The sequence below is a fragment of the Bidens hawaiensis genome, unplaced genomic scaffold (assembly GCF_021521415.1).
Source record: "Bidens hawaiensis isolate Kalapana, Puna unplaced genomic scaffold, B.hawaiensis_p1.1 tig00036973_1, whole genome shotgun sequence".
NCBI classification, from domain to species: domain Eukaryota; kingdom Viridiplantae; phylum Streptophyta; class Magnoliopsida; order Asterales; family Asteraceae; genus Bidens; species Bidens hawaiensis.
In genome coordinates, this window is record NW_027496457.1 from 155,580 (window position 1) to 165,158 (window position 9,579).

The following is a 9,579-nucleotide window of genomic DNA, read 5'->3' on the forward strand; positions in this document are numbered from 1 at the left end:
CCATTATATGTTAAAATGAAATGGATAAATAGTTTTAAATCTTGTTAGTTGATAAATATAAAACTGATTTTATATAGATTAACCCAATGCCCGGATCCATATACAAAATACATGCTATCAAAAACAACCATAGGGTGTTGCATGAATCATACCTTCAAGTCCGAAAGGTCTGGATGAAAGATATGAACGGCTAGCTTCCAATGGAGGAAACCTCAAGCTTGTATACCCAACGAGCTCCAATAAACACCTTGGTTGCTAGGGTCCTAACACTTGCAAGAACAAACCCTTTGTTCTTATTCTTCTTCTTGTTCACGGCTCAAATGAGGAGAGAAAGAGAGAAGAGATGTGTGTGAGAGAGAAGGTGTAAATATTATTCACCCAAGAATAATGATCTTCCAATGGATACTCTTGCATGTCTTGAAAGAAATAAAAGGAGGAGAGAGAAGAGGGAGAAATTTTCCCACCCAAATTTCAAATCCACTTTTAATTACTTACAATTATTTACTTATATGACTTGTGTTATAAAACATATCACAAGTAACATGCAATATGTTATTTAACCAATTTAAATAACATCTCTCGAAATATAAATTATCCATATAATTTATTTAACACACAAATGCAAATATTTAGAAAACCATTTTCCAAATATTATAAGTGTTGATAATCATTACTTAGATCACATCTAATAATAATTATCGTGGCGGTTGTCTAGCTTGTTATAGGGTATGACCCGACTTGGATCAATACGTACTAGCCACATCAACTCTAATATGTGTCTTGGCCAGATCGATTCCAACAATCTCCCACTTGCACAAGATGCATAGAAGATTGATGCAAATAGCAAATACCGCCAAACAACGGTTTACTATCCCTAATACGCATGACGAAGTGCCATTCAATAACATCATCCCCTTCAAGTCCCATACTTCAAAATGATTTAGGTGAAACTCTCATTTATCCTTTTGCCACAAATGGCATGTTAAATCCAGAGACACAGAGTGATCATTCTCTGTTGATTTAACTTATCAGGCCTTAGACATTTAACTCTCATCGAATAAGAGGGACAAATCCTCTATTGACTAAATACGTCTCTCACAATCACCTCGTACTACACTTGAGCTTAGCCTTACGTACTGACATGTTTCAGAGCACCGAAGAACTAAGTCAAAGTATAATAGTCGATGAATATCAAGACCCAATATGTATCTCAGGTAGGAGGATACCATGATGTTCGCCTTTACTCAAATTTACTTATGATCACAAATCACAAAGATTCCATGCATTAAAATTGAGGGCGGATCATGTCCAATATTTATCCCATAAATATCTATGAACCTTGGCAGCAAACCCTTGCTCTATATTCATGCCTCATGAATATCCACCAATCCAAGTTCATAATAGTCTTACCTTCATACTTGTTCCCACAAATATGAACGACTTCAGACTATTAGAATAATTAACTTATTCACGGATTTAAACATGCTAAAATGGAACATAACTCAAAAGTCATAATCATAAACCAAAATCATATGAATGAGCCAAAATAACAATTGTTCCGATATCCAAATACAAAATAGATCAAATCCAATCACTAGAATATCGAATTCCTAAGGCGCAAGTATGACCCTCATGCTTCGGCCTTTCAAGGAGCTTCGTGAGTGGATCCGCAATGTTCTGATAAGTGTGAACTTTGCGAATACATATCTTTCCCTTTTCAACTTCATCCCTTATGTAGTTGAATCTCCGCTCAATGTGCCTAGTCTTTTGATGTGCACGAGGTTCCTTGATTTGAGCAATCGCACCCTCGTTGTCACAAAAGATTTCTAGAGGGTCCTGAATGGTACGGACTACCCCTAGATTGGCAATGAACTTTCTAATCCACGCAGCTTCTTGAGCTGCCAAGGAGCCGGCGATGTATTCTGATTTTTTTGTGGACAAGGTTACCACGTCTTGTTTTGCGCTCTTCCAAGAGACAGCACCACCATTTAGAACGAAGACATATCCCGATTGTGATCGAGAATCATCTCGATCAGTTTGGAAACTCGCATCCGTGTAACCCTTTACAATGTGTTCCTCCTCACCAGAGCCATATATCAAAAACATATCCTTAGTCCTCCTAAGGTATTTCATATGCTCTTAACCGCCATCCAGTGGCTGGTTCCCGGATTTTGTTGGTATCTACTTTTCATGCTCAAAGCGCATGACACATCCGGTCTGGTGCAAATCATGGCATACATGATGGATCCTATAGCAGATGCGTATGGGATTCCATTCATTTTGTCTTGCTCATCCTTTGAGCTTGGACATTGAGAAGTACTCAACATTGTTCCTCTTTGAATAGGTACCAAACATTTCTTAGAGTTTTCCATCTTGAACCTTTTCAAGATCTTGTCAATGTATACACTTTGATTCAAACCTATCAACCGCCTTGATCTATCCCTATAGATCCTTATTCCCAGAATATAGGCGGCCTCACCAAGATCCTTGATGGAAAAACAACTTTCAAGCCAGGCTTTTACACCTTCCATGGTTGGAATGTCATTTCCAAATAGTAATATGTCATCGAAATATAATACCAGAAAGGTAATGATGCTCCCACTAGCTTTCTTATACACACAAGCTTCATCAGCGTTTATGATTAATCCGAATTTCTTAACTTCATCATCAAAACGGTGATTCCAACTTCTAGATGCTTGTTTCAATCCATAGATTGATTTCTTTAACTTGCATAATCAACCCCTTGAGTTTGAGTGAAACCCTTTGCTACAAGTCTAGCTTTATAAGTATCCAAGTTTCCATGCATGTCGGTTTTCTTCTTGAAAACCCACTTACTTCCAACCAGTTTGGAATTTAGAGGTGGAGCAACCAGGTCCCATACTTGGTTGTCATGCATGGATTGCATCTCAACGTTCATGGCTTCCAGCCATTTATCACAATCAGATTTTGCATCTCGGTATGTGGTTGGTTCATCAGAATCTACCACATAGCATCCATCCATGAAAAATCCATATCTTTCAGGTGGAGTGCTAGTTCTACCAGATTTGCGAACGTTTTGTGTGGGTTGATCAACCATTTGATCATCATCAACAACCTCTTGTTGATTACTAGTGTCAACCAAACGTGTATCGGCTTGTGGTTCTCGATCCTCCTCGAGTTCCATAGTTCTATCAGTTCCTTGCATAAGGAACCTTCTTTACAAGAACTTAGCCTTACGAGCTGTAAACACTTTATGCTCATTTGGATTGTAGAAGTAATATCCCATCGAATCTTCGGGATATCCTACAAAGATACACTTAGTGGAACGGCTTTCAAGTTTATCAGGGGTGTATATCTTAACATAAGCCTCACAGCCCCATACCTTTAAATATGATAATGATGGAACCTTTCCATGCCATATTTCAAAAGGTGTCCATTCCACTTTCTTGGTTGGTACCATATTTAAAATACGGGCAGGAGAGATCAGTGCGAAACCCCAAAATGATAGAGGTAATGTGCTTCTAGCCATCATGGATCGAACCATATCCAATAGAGTTCGATTCCTCCTTTCAGACACACCATTATGTTGTGGTGTTCCGGGTGGAGTAAGTTGTGAGACAATCCCACAACTCCTTAGATGATCTAGAAATGCATCATTGAGGTATTCACCTCCTCTATCGGATCGAAGTACTTTGATTGTTTTGTTGAGTTGATTTTGTACTTCATTTTGGAAGACTTTGAACATTTCAAAGGCTTCATTTTTGTGTCTTAACAAGAACACATACCCATAGCGACTATAATCGTCGGTAAACGTAATGAAGTATCTTTCACCATTCCTTGTCATTGTCCTAAAAGGACCACATACATCCGAATGAATGATACCTAATAAGTCTTTCGCCCTTTCATTAATTCCACTAAAGGGCTCCTTGGTCATCTTTCCCAATAAAGAAGATTCACATTCATCAAATGAATCATCACTTGATTTCAAAAGACCATTCTTTTGAAGTGTATGAATGCGATCCTTGTTTATGTGACCAAGGCGACAATGCCAAAGAAAAGTTTTACACAAATCCAATTTGAGTCTTTTGGTGCTAGCTTGGTACAACGAGTTATCAATGGATGTATCATCATGAACCAATTCATAAATGCCATTAACCATGATCACTTTAAAATAAAAGACATCACTCATGAATACATAAAAACCATTGTTTACAAACTTGAAATCATAACCAAATTGTCTTAATACAGAAACAGAGACTTATATCTCCTTTCTTGAAATCATTTCTTCTTTTGAACCCCTGCAATGAATTGCATATATGAGTTCCACATCCGGTATCCAGTACCCATGTGTTAGAAGAAATAATATTAAGATCAATATGGATCATGAAAGTTGTACCTGAGGTTTGCCCTGCATCCCTCTTAGCTTTCAACTCCTTGAGATGGGTTGGACAATTTCTCATCCAATGACCTATCTCCCCACAACCAAAGCACGGATCCTCAGCGCTAACCTTTTTCTTCTTAGGTTTGGGTTCCGCCTTTTCCTTTCCCTTAAATCCCTTCTTGACTTTCCCCTTACCAACGACAACCTTTGCCTTTGGTTCCGGCTGATGCCTCTTCTTCAAGCCACCCTCATTGATCGTGAGAACGGGTAAAACCTTTTTACCCATGCCGGCTTCGGCTGTCTTAAGCATTGCGTGAAGCTCACCAATGCTTTTGTCCCATCCGTTCATGTTGTAGTTCATGATGAATGTCTCAAATCTTTTAGTTAGGCCATTGAGGATCAAATCCGTGGCTAACTCTTTTGAGACGGGACAGTTAAGCCGTTCAAGCCGATCAATGTGGCTTTTCATCTTAAGCACATAAGATGATACGGATTGGGTTTCTTCCATATGACATGCATGAAGTGCTCGAACCGTTTCGAAGCGCTCCACCCTTGCTTGAGTAAGGAACATTTCCTTATGCTGGGTTATCATGTCATACACCCCATGATTCCCAAAATCCTTTTGGATCTCGGGAATCATTGTTCCCAACATGAGGCAAGAAACTTGCACCGAATCTTTGGTGTATTTCAGCCAATCCGCATAGGCATCCAAGTCATTAGGACTTCTTCTCTTGCTTGAGAACAATTCTCAAGTTTCGATACCAGTCCATAAAGTTATTAAAGTTTAGACGATCCTTATCCAGAATGGATCTTAGTGATAGATAATGCACGTGAGGGATAATAGCGTTCTATTGATTATTTGCGGCCATCTATAAAAGAATTTAACAAAGTTCATTTAGTATTTTCGATATCAATAAATTTTAATCTTTAATACCCTTTAATGTCTCCAAGACAATTAATGATTAAAATCTAGAATCCAACGTTTCATTCAAATAGTAGTTAGGTGACCTTTATCCTACTATTCAAATTAACAAGGTAGTCAACGTTTGACAATTGCAACCCTTTGCACCTTCTAGTTTCCATGGATCGGTTAAACATCATATGTTTTGTTGGCATGTTTAATCCCATCAACACTTTTGAACGCCATGTGTCGGTGACCCTATTCACATGGTTTCCAAATCAATTCGTCCTACTTACACACACATGTGAGTTTACACATACAAGTGGTTAGGTGACCCTCATTCCAAAAGTATTGTAAAACCACCTTAAGATCACAAGTTTTCTTAAATGTGGTTAGGTGACCCTTACCCCACATCAAGTCTACAAGTGACTTAAGTGTCGTATAAAAAAATGATGTTCAACTTGTTTTAAAAGGGATTTTAGTTTTCAAAATTCTAGATTGGAAAACTATATAATGTACCTTCCATTTGCATGCATTCAAATGTATGGTACCTTTGAAAACCAATTTTCAAATTCCTTTAAATAAAACCCATTTTATTATGAAATCAATAATAGTTAATAAAACCAATTTTATCACTTAATAATTTCAAAGGAATCACTTTTATGCTAGTTGTCGTTTTAATTGTTAACATCCAAACATGATAAAACAATAAACATAAATCAACCACACAAGCATAAAATACAAACACAAGTCCATAACCATAGCCACCTAGTATGACAACACTTGTTGACCGAAACAAGTGTGCCAAACGGTCTCTCCTAAGGGACGAGAATGACACAAGGCATGTGTCGGTGAACTCCCACTTGATCCCGCATCCATATGCTTCAAGTGTCCACCTAGTGTTGTGACTCTTCCACTTTATTTGGGCTTCCATTTGGGCTCCAACTTCAGCTCCTACCTTCCTTTGGCCTCCAAGTTTGGGCTTTGGCCATTGGGCTAAAATCCCATCTTGGTCTATGAAGTCCATTAAGGCCCAAAACCAAAACCGTAACTCTGTTGCTTCTTCTTTTACAAAAAATATATCCTAATACATTTTTCTCTAGTAAAAGAAATACAACTAATCTACTTATTATTACAAACCAATATGAAATGAATAAATAGATTACAAGCCCAAACAAATGAATATTACAACCATATTGAATAAACCGAACAAATCACAACACAAACACACATCCAAAGGTCATGGCTAGGTTATGAACATCCAAATGCACATCCAAATATGCAAGGTCTTAGAAGACCAAAATGGTTCCCCTCTTACCCATAAAACTTTCGGCCAAGAGAAACAAAACCGAAAGTTTCGGGTTTTGTCCAAACAAAATAATTAATCATCCACATGACTTAATTCTTCAAGATTATCACATGCATGCAAAGTATAATCTTGAGGAACCAAGGGGTAACCAAAAGCCCAAAAAACTTTCGGCCATATGGTGAAACACACCATAAAACCCGAAATTTTTTAGATCTATGAAGCATGTATCCGTATAAGCGACTCTTGATGCCATTGTTGGGTTTTAACAAGATTATCAAAGTCCATATAACCCATTATATGTTAAAACGCAGAGGATAAATAGTTTTAAATCTAGTTAGTTGATAAATATAAAACCAATTTTATATAGATTAACCCAATGCCCGGATCCATATACAAAATACATGCTATCAAAAACAACCATAGGGTGTTGCATGAATCATACCTTCAAGTCCGAAAGATAAAGAGGAAGACAGATATGAACGGCTAGCTTCCAATGGAGGAAACCTCAAGCTTGTATACCTTGGTTGCTAGGGTCCTAACACTTGCAAGAACAAACCATTTGTTCTTATTCTTCTTGTTGTTCACGGCTCAAATGAGGAGAGAAAGAGAGAAGAGATGTGTGTGAGAGAGAAGGTGTAAATATTATTCACCCAAGAATAATGATCTTCCAATGGATACTCTTGCATGTCTTGAAAGAAATAAAAGGAGGTGAGAGAAGAGGGAGGAATTTTTCCACCCAAATTTCAAATCCACTTTTAATTACTTACAATTATTTACTTATAAGACTTATGTTATAAAACATATCACAAGTAACATGCAATATGTTATTTAACCTATTTAAATAATATCTCTCAAAATATAAATTATCCATATAATTTATTTAACACACAAATACAAATATTTAGAAAACCATTTTCCAAATATTATAAGTGTTGATAATCATTACTTAGATCACATCTAATAATAATTATCGTGGCGTTTGCCTAGCTTGTTATTGGGTATGACCCGACTTGGATCAATACGCACTAGCCACATCAACTCTAATATGTGTCTTGGGCAGATCGATTCCAACAGTTAAATGCTGAAATCTAAATGTTGATCTCGATTATACGGAATATATATTTTGATGTTAGTTTGATTGAAACAGAAAGTGATGTTTGTAGTTCTATTTCTTGTTAACTGAAGTTGGTATCATGCTTAGGTGGACGGTGATACAATTAAATTTGGGGATTTTCGAATTGGACTGTTTCATTTTCGGGTTCCTTGGGTAAAATATTTTTTTAATATGGTCCAATAAAACTGTGATTTCGTAAGTGCTCAGTTTCAAAGATAGGCTTACCAGACAACCACGTGTAAAAATGTTTTTTGTCTAAAACTGAAACTCGACATCCGCACAATTCATCCAAATCTGCAGCGCCTGGTAATGAGGCCATAACACTACAACAAAAAAGGGCTTTTTAGTACGCACAAAAGCGTCCTAAAATGCTATTTTATATAATCTTTCATTTAATAGGAACAACGAGAAAAGCGTTTCATGTAAAGGGGTCGTAATAAGTCTCGGAACTCAAAAAGCGTCCTGATATCCCAAATAAGATTATGAAACCAATTTTATGGTCGCATAATATATCCATTAACAACCCAAAACGCGTCCCAATAAAAAAATATTGAGACACTTTTTCAATGTTTAAACATGTAGTTACCTACCTTTAATCTCTTGATACACATACAAAGCATCCTTAAAAATTAATTTATAGGACACTTATGATGTAACATTATAGGTACTTTAGTACCAAGAAAAAATGTCCCGATATCCCAAATAAGATTATTAAAACAATTTTATGATCGCATAATATATCCATTAACAACTCAAAAAGCGTCCCAGTAAAAACATATTGGGACACTTTTACAGTGTTCTGACACGTGCTTACCTAATTGTAAACTTTTGATACACTTACAAACGTCCTTAAAAATTAATTTATAGGACCCTTATGATGGAACATTATACTACCAAGAAAAGGGTCCTAATTGTTGTAATCGATCTGCCCAAGACACATATTTGAGTTGATGTGGCTAGTATGTAATGATCCAAGTCAGGTCATACCCAATAACAAGCTAGACAAACACCACGATATTTATTGTTAGATATGATCTAAGTAATAATTATCAACACTTGTAATATTTGGAAAATTGGTTTTATGAATATTTGCACTTATGTGATACATAAATTATGTGGATAATTTATATTTTGAGAGAGATTTTATTTATTTGGATAAATAACATGTGTGTATAAAAGGAATAATAGTAAACAAATGGGATTTTCGGTTTTGGGGGAAAAACCCAAAGGTGGGCCGGCCCCTCCTCCACCCTCTCTCTTCTTTGTATTATTCACATAACATGCAAACCTTGTGGTTAAAGGATCAATATTCTTGAACAACTCACACTTTCTCTCACACACACATTTTTCTCTCTTCTTCTTCCCCTCGGCCAAGAACAACAAGAAGAAGAACAAGAGATCAAGCAAGTAAAAGTCCTAGCAACCTTGGTGTTTGTTGGAAGCTTGAAACGGGTATACAAGACTGAGGTCTTCTCCTTTGAAGGTTCGTCATTCACTCACTCATCCCCTTTAAATTTCTGGAAATTTGAAGGTATGTAATCTAACATCCTATGGTTGTATTTGATGGTATGTATGTTGTATATGGATCCTGGATTGGGTTTAAAAATAAAACGGGTTTTATATGCTTTGGTAAACATAAAATGGGTTATATGGACTTTGATAATCTTGTAAAAACTCAACAATGGCATCAAGAGCCGCTTATACGATTACATGCTTCAAAAATGGGGTATAAAGTATTCGGGTTTTATGGTATTCTTTACCATATTGGCCGAAAACAGGTTCTCGATTCACCAAGAACTCAAGGTTCTCGGTTGACCGAGAACTCAAGGTTCTCGGTTCTCGGTCTTGGCCGAGAACTCTAGGTTCTCGGGTGACTGAAAACTCTGGGCCGAAAA